At 37.8% G+C, this 12,648-nt stretch overlaps 1 protein-coding gene across 2 annotated transcripts in view; it reads left to right on the top strand.

The window, feature by feature from the left end:
• ZKSCAN4 (zinc finger with KRAB and SCAN domains 4) overlaps positions 1–12,648 on the top strand; it is a 33,835-nt gene that overhangs the window by 576 nt on the left and 20,611 nt on the right. The gene's annotated exons all lie outside the window — the stretch shown is intronic.

The following is a 12,648-nucleotide window of genomic DNA, read 5'->3' as shown; positions in this document are numbered from 1 at the left end:
TCAGCCTCCTGAGGAGCTGAGACTGCAGGTGCCTGCCACCACGCCAGGTTGACTTTTTAATAATTATCTGTAGAGACGGTTGTCACTTTGTTTCTGAGTCTGGTCTCAAACTCCTGGGTTCAAGCGATCCTCCCACCTCAGCCTTCCAAAGTGCTGGAATTACAGGTGTGAGCCACCATGCCCGGCCCAGAGTCATGATTTTAATTATTAAATTCACAGACTTTTCCACCCTAGAAACACACAGAAGCATCCCACTCGATCTTGTAGACAGATGTCTTTCTATCTAGGGAGATTTCTTCAGAAACTGTAGTTTGGAAACCACTTTCTCAATACACATTAGATCTCACTCTTAGAAATGACAAACATTTTATGCAAGATCATTTATCCCTCATCTTAAAATGTAAATAGGCATTAACATCATCTTGGTTCTCTCTAATTAAGTTGATCTGCTCAGTTGTTTGACAGCCAGGTCAAAACTTAAGAATGATGTCTTCCTGATGCTAGAACTCTAAACAACAAAATCAGGGAAATTAAACTGAATAAGACCAAATTATATCATTTGCTCTAAGTAGAATTTTAGTAAATTTGATTGAAGGGGATAAGAATTGGTTCCATGCATAAATTTAGGAACTGGTAAACAGCAGGGAGTATTATATGTGAATGGTCACATGTATAGTGAAAATACATGGATAGGGTGAGTACTATAGAGTTTGTGTAAGTAAAGAAAATTTTCTTTTGGAGTTATAAACTACTCGATAGGCCAATGAAATGGATATGTCTTACTTGGATAATTGTAAATTTAAGCCATTTCATATCTGTTGTAGACTTGAATTAACAAGCTGATTGATGAAATACTTCTTTCAGGTAGCACACAGGAAAATTAAAGTTAGAATATATTTTTGATCTTTAGAAAAGTTATGACCTAGACTAGGGGCTGGCAACCCTTTTCTGCAAAAGGCCAATAGTAAATATTTTAGGCATTGTGGGCCAAGAGGCAAAATCGAGGATATTATTACATACTTTTTTAAAAAACAAAATGTACATTTATTTTAAAGGATAAAGTATAATCAACAATTTGTTCAAATTTTCCAAGGAATAGATAACTTTTTAATTTTTATTTTTAAGTTCTGGGATACATGTGTAGAAAGTGCAGGTTTGTTACATAGGTATACACATGCCATGGTGGTTTGCTGCACCTATCAACCCATCATCTAGTTTTAAGCCCCACATGCATTAGCTATTTGTTCTGCTGCTCTCCCTCCCCTCCTCCACCCTCCACAGGCCCTGGTGTGTGTTGTTCCCCTCCCTCTGTCTTGTGTTCTCATTGTTCAACTCCCACTTATGAGAACACGCAGTGTTTGGTTTTCTGTTCCAGTGTTAGTTTGCTGAGGATAATGACTTCTAGCTTCATCTGTGTCCCTGAAAAGGACATGATCTCATTCCCTTTTTATGGCTATGTAGTATTCCATGGTGTATATTACATACATATAACAAAAGAAAAAGGACATTTTTATTGATGCAATATAATTATATTATTATTCAAACTATAATTGAGAATTTTGTAATGCATATTTTCTTTTTTCTTTCTTTCTTTTTTTAAATTATGCTTTAAGTTCTAGGGTACATGTTCACAACGTGCAGGTTTCTTACATATGTATACCTGTGCCATGTTGGTGTGCTGCACCCCTTAACTCATCATTTACATTACATATATCTCCTAATGGTATCCCTCCCCCCTCTCCCCACCCCATGACAGGCCCCGGTGTGAGATGTTCACCACCCTGTGTCCAAGTGTTCTCATTGTTCAATTCCCACCTATGAATGAGAACATGCGGTGTTTGGTTTTCGGTTCTTGCGATAGTTTGCTCAGAATGATGATTTCCAGCTTCATCCATGTTCCTACAAAGGACATGAACTCATCCTTTTTCATGGCTGTATAGTATTCCATTGTGTATATGTGCCACATTTTCTTAATCCAGTCTATCACTGATGGACATTTGGGTTGGTTCCAAGTCTTTGCTATTGTGAACAGTGCCACAATAAACATACTTGTGCATGTGTCTTTATAGCAGCATGATTTATAATCCTTTGCATATATACCCAGTAATGGGATGGCTGGGTCAAATGGTATTTCTAGTTCTAGATCCTTGAGGAATCACCACACTGTTTTCCACAATGGTTGAACTAGTTTACAGTCCTACCAACAGTGTAAAAGTGTTCCTATTTCTCCACATCCTCTCCAGCACCTGTTGTTTCCTGACTTTTTAATGATCGCCATTCTAACTGATGTGAGATGGTATCTCATTGTGGTTTTGATCTGCATTTCTCTAATGGCCAGTGATGATGAGCATTTTTTCTTGTGTCTGTTGGGAGCATAAATGTCTTCTTTTGAGAAGTGTCTGTTCATATCCTTTGCCCACTTTTTGATGGGGTCATTTGACTTTTTCTTGTAAATTTAAGTTCTTTGTAGATTCTGGATATTAGCCCTTTGTCAGATGGGTAGATTGCAAAAATGTTCTCACATTCTGTAGGTTGCCTGTTCACTCTGATGGTAGTTTCTTTTGCTGTGCAGAAGCTCTTTAGTTTAATTAGATCCCATTTTTCTATTTTGGCTTGTGTTGCCATTGCTTTTGGTATTTTAATCAAGAAGTCCTTGCCTATGCCTATGTCCTGAATGGTATTGCCTAGGTTTTCTTCTAGGGTTTTTATGGTTTTAGGTCTAACATTTAAGTCTTTAATCTATCTGGAATTAATTTGTGTCTAAGGTGTAAGGAAGGGATCCAGTTTCAGCTTTCTACATATGGCTAGCCAGTTTTCCCAGCACGATTTATTAAATAGGGAATCATTTCCCCATTTCTTGTTTTTCTCAGGTTTGTCAAAGATCAGATGGCTGTAGATGTGTGGTATTATTTCTGAGGGCTCTGTTCTGTTCCATTGGTCTAAATCTCTGTTTTGGTACCAGTACCATGCTGTTTTGGTTACTGTAGCCTTGTAGTATAGTTTGAAGTCAGATAATGTGATGCCTCCAGCTTTGTTCTTTTGGCTTAGGATTGTCTTGGCAATGCGGGCTCTTTTTTGGTTCCATATGAACTTTAACATAGTTTTTTTCCAATTCTGTGAAGAAAGTCATTGGTAGCTTAATGGGGATAGCATTGAATCTGTAAATTACCTTGGGCAGTATGGCCATTTTCACGATATTGATTCTTCCTATCCATGAGCATGGAATGTTCTTCCATTTGTTTGTGTCCTCTTTTATTTCGTTGAGCAGTGGTTTGTAGTTCTCCTTGAAGAGGTCCTTCACATCCCTTGTAAGTTGGATTCCTAGATATTTTATTCTCTTTGAAGCAGTTGTGAATGGGAGTCCACTCATGATTTGGCTCTCTGTTTGTCTGTTCTTAGTGTATAAGAATGCTTGTGATTTTTGCACATTGATTTTGTATCCTGAGACTTTGCTGAAGTTGCTTATCAGCTTAAAGAGATTTGAGGCTGAGATAATGGGGTTTTCTAAATATACAGTCATGTCATCTGCAAACGGGGACAATTTGACTTCTTCTTTTCCTAATTGAATACCCTTTATTTCTTTCTCCTGCCTGATTGCCCCAGTCAGAACTTCCAACACTATGTTGAATAGGAGTGGTGAGATAGGGCATCCCTGTCTTGTGCCAGTTTTCAAAGGGAATGTTTCCAGTTTTGCCCATTCAGTATGATATTGGCTGTGGGTTTGTCATAAATAGCTCTTACTATTTTGAGACACATCCCATCAATACCAAATTTATTGAGAGTTTTTAGCATGAAGGGCTGTTGAATTTTGTTGAAGGCCTTTTCTGCATCTATTGAGATATTCATGTGGTTTTTGTCTTTGGTTCTGTTTTTATGATGGATTACATTTATTGATTTGCGTATGTTAAACCAGCCTTGCATCCCAGGGATGAAGCCAACTTGATTGTGCTGGATAAGCTTTTTGATGTGCTGCTGGATTTGATTTGCCAGTATTTTATTGATTTTTGCATTGATGTTCATCAGGGATATTGGTCTAAAATTCTCTTTTTTTGTTGTGTCTCTGCTTTGGTATAAGGATGATGCTGGCCTCATAAAATGAGTTAGGGAGGATTCCCTCTTTTTCTATTGATTGGAATAGTTTCAGAAGGAATGGTACCAGCTCCTCCTTGTGCCTCTCGTAGAATTCGACTGTGAATCCATCTGGTCCTGGACTTTTTTTGGTTATTGCTGCAATTTTAGAGCCTGTTATTGGTCTATTCAGGGATTCAGCTTCTTCCTGGTTTAGTCTTGGGAGGGTGTATGTGTCCAGGAATTTATCCATTTCTTGTAGATATTCTAGTTTATTTGCATAGAGGTGTTTATAGTATTTTCTGATGGTAGTTTGTATTTCTGTGGGATCGGTGGTGATATACCCTTTATCATTTTTTATTGTGTCTATTTCATTCTTTTCTCTTTTTTTCCTTTTTAATCTTGATAGTGGTCTATCAATTTGTTGATCTTTTCAAAAAACCAGCTCCTGGATTCATTGATTTTTTGGAGGGTTTTTTGTGTCTCTATCTCCTTCAGTTCTGCTCTGATCTTAGTCATTTCTTGCCTTCTGCTAGCTTTTGAATGTGTTTGCTCTTGCTTCTCAAGTTCTTTTAATTGTGATGTTAGGGTGTCAGTTTTAGATCTGTCCTGCTTTCTCTTGTGGGCTTTTAGTGCTGTAAATTTCCCTCTACACACTGCTTTAAATGTGTCCCAGAGATTCTGATATGTTGTATCTTTGTTCTCATTGGTTTCAAAGAACATCATTATTTCTGCCTTCATTTTGTTATGTACCCAGTAGTCATTCAGGAGGAGGTTGTTCAATTTCCATGTAGTTGAGCAATTTTGAGTGAGTTTCTTAATCCTGAGTTCTAGTTTGATTGCACTGTGGTCTGAGAGACAGTTTGCTATAATTTCTGTTCTTTTACATTTGCTGAGGTGTGCTTTACTTCCAATTATGTGGTCAATTTTGGAATAAGTGTGATGTGGTGCTGAAAAGAGTATATATTCTGTTGGTTTGGGGTGGAGAGTTTTATAGATGTCTATTGGGTCCACTTGGTGCAGAACTGAGTTCAATTCCTGGATATCCTTGTTAACTTTCTGTCTCATGGATCTGTCTAATGTTGCCAGTGGGATGTTAAAGTCTCCCATTATTGTTGTGTGGGAGTCTAAGTCTCTTTGTAGGTCTCTAAGGACTTGCTTTATGAATCTGGGTGCTCTTGTATTGGGTGCATATATATTTAGGATAGTCAGCTCTTCTTGTTGAATTGATCCCTTTACCATTATGTAATGGCCTTCTTTGTCTCTTTTGATCTTTGTTGGTTTAAAGCCTGTTTTATCAGAGACTAGGATTGCAACCCCTGCTTTGTTTTTTGTTTTCCATTTGTTTGGTAGATCTTCCTTCATCCCTTTATTTTGAGCCTATGTGTGTCTCTGCATGTGAGATGGGTCTCCTGAATACAGCAAACTGATGGGTCTTGACTCTTTATCCAATTTGCCAGTTTGTGTCTTTTAATTGGACCCATTTAGTCCGCTTACATTTAAGGTTAATATTGTTATGTGTGAATTTGATCCTGTCATCCTGATATTAGCTGGTTATTTTGCTCATTAGTTGATGCAGTTTCTTCCTAGCATCGATGGACTTTACATTTGGGCATGTTTTTGTAATGGCTGGTACTGGTTGTTCCTTTGCATGTTTAGTACTTCCTTCAGGATCTCTTGTAGGAAAGCCTGGTGGTTACAAAATCTCTAAGCATTTGTTTGTCTATAAAGGATTTTATTTCTCCTTCACTTATGAAACTTAGTTTGGCTGGATATAAAATTCTGGGTTGAAAATTCTTTTCTTTAAGAATGTTGAATATTGGCCCCCACTCTCTTCTGGCTTGTAGAGTTTCTGCCGAGAGATCTGCTCTTAGTCTGATGGGCTTCTCTTTGTGGGTAACCCGATCTTTCTGTCTGGCTGCCCTTAACATTTTTTTCTTCATTTCAACTCTGGTGAATCTGACAATTACGTGTCTTGGAGTTGCTCTTCTCAAGAAGTATCTTTGTGGCATACTCTGTATTTCCTGAATTTGAATGATGGCCTGCCTTGCTAGGTTGGGGAAGTTCTCCTGGAAAATATCCTGAAGAGTATTTTCCAACTTGGTTCCATTCTCCCTGTCACTTTCAGGTACACCAACCACATGTAGATTTGGTCTTTTCACATAGTCCCGTATTTCTTGGAGGTTTTGTTCATTTCTTTTTACTCTGTTTTCTCTAAACTTCTCTTCTTGCTTCATTTCATTCACTTGATCTTTAATCACTGATACCCTTTCTTCCACTTGATCAGATCAGCTACTGAAGCTTGTGCATGCATCATGTAGTTCTCATGCCATGGTTTTCAGCTCCAGCAGGTCATTTAAGGTCTTCTCTACATTGTTTATTCTAGTTAGCCATTCATCTAATCTTGTTTGAAGGTTTTTAGCTTCTTTGCAATGGGTTTGAACATCTTCCTTTAGCTCGGAGAAGTTTGTTATTACCAATCATCTGAAGCCTTCTTCTGTCAACTGGTCAAAGTCATGCTCCGTCCAGCTTTGTTCCATTGCTGGTGAGGAGCTGCATTCCTCTGGAGGAGAAGAGGTGCTCTGATTTTTGGAATTTTCAGCTTTTCTGCTCTGGTTTCTCCCCATCTTTGTGGTTTTATCTACCTTTGGTCTTTGATGATGGTGATGTACAGATGGGGTTTCGGTGTGGATGTCCTTTCTGTTTGTTAGTTTTCCTTCTAACAGTCAGGACCCTCCGCTGCAAGTCTGTTGGAGTTTGCTGGAGGCCCACTCCCGACCCTGTTTGCCTGGGTATCACCAGTGGAGGCTGCAGAACAGCAAATATTGCAGAACGGCAAAGGATGAACCCACTCACTTAAATTTTGTGCCTAAATTCCTCTCTTGTCTTATCCTTCTTCCAGCACTGTTTAAAGATAAGTGATAGACAAAAGATCATCCCATTTTTCCCCCATTTAACATACAAAGGAAATTCCATGAGTCATCTATAGTCCCACAAAGAACATACAGAACTAGAAAAAAAATGCTGTGGATTGTTGGAACAATATCCAGCTTGTATTGTAACAGTTTGGTAAGATCTGTATGATTTGTACTAAGTGAGTCAAAAATACCTGAAGAATTAGACATCTTTAAAGTTTCTGTGGAATTGGGAGAATTGTTTCCCTCTATGTTGTTCTGAAGACTTATATATACTGATCCCTAGAAGGATCAGAGGCCTCTAACATTTATAGCCAACATCTCAACTGTTACTTGGACAATTAATTTGATCATAATATTAGGATGTGTCAGAATTAAGTTTTTATACTTTTAAGCACAAGACAAGAAGAAATGTACCCCTTGTGGGACTTTTAGAGACCTCAGTGTTTAATCAAAGATCTTGTGTAATATTCAATATAATGATGAATGTCATGAACACAAGTGGCAGAAAATATGAATGAAAAAAGGATGAGAAGCTGTGGGAAAAGGCAGAAGCTCTTAACACCCATAATCAATTATGCAGGGTTTAAACACCAACAACAAATAGTTTGCTCCTTAGCAAATTTAATTATGGGATTTTTAGAAACATTTCTAGAAAGTTTAATTATGGGCTTTCTAGGATGTTTAAAACTGGCTTTCTAGAAACTTTGATTCAAGGCTGGGTACAGTGGCTTATGCCCGTAATCTCAGCATTTTGGGAGGCCGAGGTGGGAGGATTGTTTGAGCCCAGGAGTTTGAGACCATCCTGGACAGCATAGTGAGATCCCATCTCTACAAAAAATTTAAAAATCAGGTGGGCATGGTGGGATGTGCCTGTAGTCTCAGTTACTTGGGAGGCTGAGGTGGGAGGATTGCCTGAGCTCAGGAAATCAAGGCTGCAGTAAGCCATGATCACACCACTACACTCTAGCCTGAGAAGCAGAGTGAGACTCTATCTCAAAAAAAAAAAAAAAAAAAAAAAAAGTGTAAAAAGAAAGTTTTATTCCCAAGAAACTGCCTCAGAGGTATGGAATTTAACTCTCCTCTTCAGTAGTAGGTTGTATTGCCTGCATTTTGGAGCCTCTGGTATTAGCTCATCTTCTGTTCATTTTCAGTGCTTAAACACCTGAGTTTTTGTAGAAGACATGTAGATGTCTAGAAGACATCTAGACATCTTTTTTCTAAAAGACAGAGTTCCCTGTTGAGAACACTCTGATGTTGAATGATGCTTGACCTCTTCATGGAGGCCTTCCCCATTCTTTACATGGATAAGATGTATCTCTACTGTGGAGTCTCTGATACAGAACAAAACTGATAACCCCACTGAAAGCATTCCCACACTAATCACATTTTTAAGGTCTAAATCCAGAGTGTATTTTCTGGTGATAACAGAATACCAAGCATGAAGAGAAAGCTTCTCTGTCCACTTCACATTTAAGAAGTTTCTCTCCCAGGTGAATTCTGTAGTGGTAAATGAGGCTTGTATTTTGGATGAAGCTTTTCCCAAATTCATTAGATTTGTGTCATTTTTTTAAATGTAAAAGTCGCCTGCTGATGTTCTAATCTGATCCATTTTTTTTCCACACTCAGAATCCTGGTACATGCTCCCATTGAGTGTTCCACATACCTTCCCATATAATTCTGTTTTCTGTAATTTCCTTAATTGGAGCTGCTGTCCTTTTCTCAGTCTTCACCTTACCATTGGAAACAATAATCCAATGAAAAGAAGGGGCTTATTATAGGAGAGAAAAATCTTCCTAATAAAATATGAGTATGAGGTTTGTGTTTATCTGAAAAGTATATGAAGAAGGCATAATATGAGGAGAACATGAGAAAGGTGACATATGTGGTGCCAGTGGCCAAAAGAGGAAACACTGGCAAAAAGGCAGTAAGCATATAGGTAGGATAAGGAAAAGAGCGAAAAGAACAGAATGAGAATCAGTTCAAAAAAGAACTGGCTGGGGTGTTATGAGAATGTGGAATGTGGAATGTGAATGAAGTGGATTTGTGTTGAGGTAATCATTCATTGATCAACTCAAATTTCTGATTAATTCGTTCAACAAATGTTTACCTTGTGTGTACCATGTGCAGTATTGGAGCCGTCAGTATTAGAACAATAAACAAAACAGCAGAAAAAATTCCTGCATTCACACTCACATAACTTCTATGGGATGTTGGCCAATTAACAAACAACTAAAAAATAAAGTGCATAGGTGGTAATAAGTGCTATGGAAAGAGGACAGGGACTTCCATCAGGCAACAGGGGGTGAAGATTTTAAATAGAGTGATGAGGAAGACCTCACTGATAACCTGAAGGAGGTGAGAGAGCCAGTCATGTGGTTATCGGGGGCATAGAATCCCAGGCAGAGCAAACAGCAACTGCTAAAGCTCTGAGGTGAGAGTATGTCTAGATTCAAGGAACAGCTCACTGGCTGTAGGTGGAGCAAAGTGAATGAGGGAGAGCAATGGAAAATCTGGTCAGAGAGGAGGCAAGTAGCCAGGTTATATAGAGGTTCAAAAACTACTGTAAGAACTTTGGTTTTTATTCTGAGTAAATGAGAAACCATTCGATATTTTTCGATAGAGGAAAGTTAAGATCTGGCTTGGGGTTTAAAATGATCACTGTAGTTGTTGTGTTGAGAATAAACTATATGAGAGACAAACGTGCAAGCAAGAAAACTCAGTAGCGGGCTACTGCAGTAATCCTGGGAACATATAATGGTAACGAAAAACAGTGGTAGCAGTGGAGATGGTGAGAAGTGATTTAGTTTGTGGATATATTGGGAAAGTAGTTCTAATGGGATTTCCTGATTAATTGGATGAGACATGAGAGAAGAGTAAAAGACAAGAGTCAAAAAAGCAGATGAGCAGTTTATAAACAAGGCAACTACTACTCAAGGGGCAAAAGCTGTGCAGAAGTTAAAATATGTCTATAGTGAGTACTGGCCTACTATCCCTGTACATGTTTGTGCCTTAAGGGAATTATAATTATAAAAAAAATAGTTAGGCATGCAAGCTCTATCATCATAAGACTGAAAGGGAGTGAATGAGTCTAAGGAAAATTCATAAATAGTGCTCCCAATTGTGAAATATATGTGTATGCATAATCAGAGTAATGGATACAAGAACAAGCAAGACCAGAGGAGGTTCAACAAGAACTGGTAGGTGCAGTCTTAGGTTTTGGGGGTCTGAGATTTGATTTTACTCTACTAACAAGGCAATAGCTTAGCCTGTTATTGGAATCTGGCATATAACACAAATTGCCTAAGTCAGAAACAAAATAATTTTATGATTACAAGGAGGCCCTATGACTTTTACACTTCGCCTTCAGAATTTCATTGCCTTTTTCTACTGCATTAATAACCCACCCCAAACAGTCCTACTATTTCAAAGTTATAATTGTTATTTTTTTCCCAATTAGGATAGTCTAGGCCCAGTGGCTCATGCCTGTATTCCAGCACTTTGGGAGACTGAAGCAGGAGTATCACTTGAGGCCAGGAGTTTGAGACCAGTCTTGGAAACATAGCTAGACTCCATCTCTATAAAAAACAAAACCAAAAAAACCTTATTAGGAGAGACAGTCCCCCTTGGGCCTTTTGTGCTTCTGCGCATCTTGCTGTATGTGCCAAGGATATAAGTCTCTGATCATTTTTTACCAGTCTATTTCCCATAGATAGCAAGTCTACTATTTGTTACTCATAGATATCAAGCAACTATCATATTTGCATCAGTTGCCACTGCCACCAAGTCTCAAGAAGGTGACATGATGGGCCCAGATGGATGCTATGCACACAGTGGGGTTGTGTTGCATCCAGAGAAGCCTGAGCTTAGGGAATCTGCAGCTTTTATAGCAAGGGGTTGAGTAAGCCTGGTAATTGTACAAGGGAAGACATTATCTTTCAAGGTCACCAGCTACATAAACAGTCTGAGCAATAGACTGGTTTAAAAAAAATGACTAGGGTCTTGTATCCTGATTTTCTTTTTTTTAAACCATCATTCTCGTAACTTTCTATTAAAGTTTATGTATGCATTCTGCTTATGGTTTATTCTATTGTCAATCTCCACTGGAATATTAACACTATGAGGGCACAGACCTTTGTCCTTTTTGCCACTGTTGTATCCTGAACACCTAAAATAGTGTCCAGCCCAGAAGAGTAACTCAACATTCTTGTTCTGTACAAAGTTAAATAATTTAAAGCTTATTGAGTCCTAATGTGTAATATGTATATCATTTTCAACTTTACCATATATTTTGAAATCGCTTTTTAAGATAAATGTATGAATTTATACACCCATCAGCTGTGTAAGAGTTTTTTCACACATTTACTAGCAAATATTATTGAAACACTTTTACATTTTGCTAAGGTATAGGTATGAACTGGCTTAAAATTTGCCTTTTCTAATAACAAGGTTAAGGATCTTTGCTTATGTTAATTGGCCATTTAAGATTCCTCCTCTGTGAATTGCCTGTGTGTATTCCTTGTTATTTTTTTCTGTTTGATTGTTGGCTTTTTTCTTGTTCATACATAGAAGTTCATTATATATTCTGGCTATTGATCTTTGTTAATTATATGGGTTGCAAATATCTTCTTTCAGTCTTTTGGGTTTTCCACATGTTTCTGGTGTCTTTTGATATAGCTTTAAATTTTAATGAGGTCAAATTTACTAATTTTTTTCCTTCACAGTATGTGCTATGTATTTTAAAAGAATTCCTGCTTTACTTAAGATCATAAAGAAATACTCCTAATTTTCTTCTGAAAGTGTCAAAATTTTTCTATTTAAATTTTTTTTGAGAAAGGGTCTCACTCTGTCATCCAGGCTGGAGTGTAATGGTGCAATCATAGCTCACAGCAACCTCAAACTCCTGGGCTTAAGGGATCCTCCTGCCTCAGCTTCCCAAGTAGCTGAGATTATAGGTGCACACCACTGCACCTGGCTAATTTTTTCCTTTTTTGTAGAGATGGGGTTTTGCCATGTTGCTGTGGCTGGTCTCAAACTCATGAGCTCAAGCAATCTAGTCACCTCGGCCTCCCAAAGTGCCAGGATTACAAGCATGAGCCACCACACCTGGCCAGTTTTGCTTTTTGACTTTTAAGTCTTCATAGAAATTAATTGTTGTGCATGTATGAACCAAACTTTTTTTTTTCTATTTGGATATCTTTTATCAAGTAGCCCTTTTTTTCCCCACTGATTTTTAATGCTACTTCTGTTACATATCAAGCATCCATACATGCCTAATTGCTTCTCAGCCTTTAGTTCTGTTCTATTGGTCTACTTGTCTATAATTGTGCTGATGCCACACTGGCTTAACTACCTAACTACTGTACATATATAATAAATCCTAATATCAGGTAGGGCAAGTTACAGCACCTCCTTTGCTCAAAAAATTCCTTGGGTCTTTTTCACTCTTTTGTTCCTCCTTATGAGTCTAGGATCAGCTAGTCAAATTCCATGGAACGGCTCACTGGGATTTTGATTAGGATTACATTTAATTTGTGTATCAATTAGGAAGGAATGAAATCTTTCCAGTATTGGATTTTCCTATGCATAAACATGGTATGTATCGCCATTATTTATCCTTTTCTTTTTTTTTTTTTTTTTTTTTTTTTTTTTTTTTTTTTTTTTT

This window comes from Theropithecus gelada, chromosome 4 (assembly GCF_003255815.1).
Source record: "Theropithecus gelada isolate Dixy chromosome 4, Tgel_1.0, whole genome shotgun sequence".
NCBI lineage: Eukaryota > Metazoa > Chordata > Mammalia > Primates > Cercopithecidae > Theropithecus > Theropithecus gelada.
This window is presented reverse-complemented; position numbering and strand designations above follow the sequence as displayed.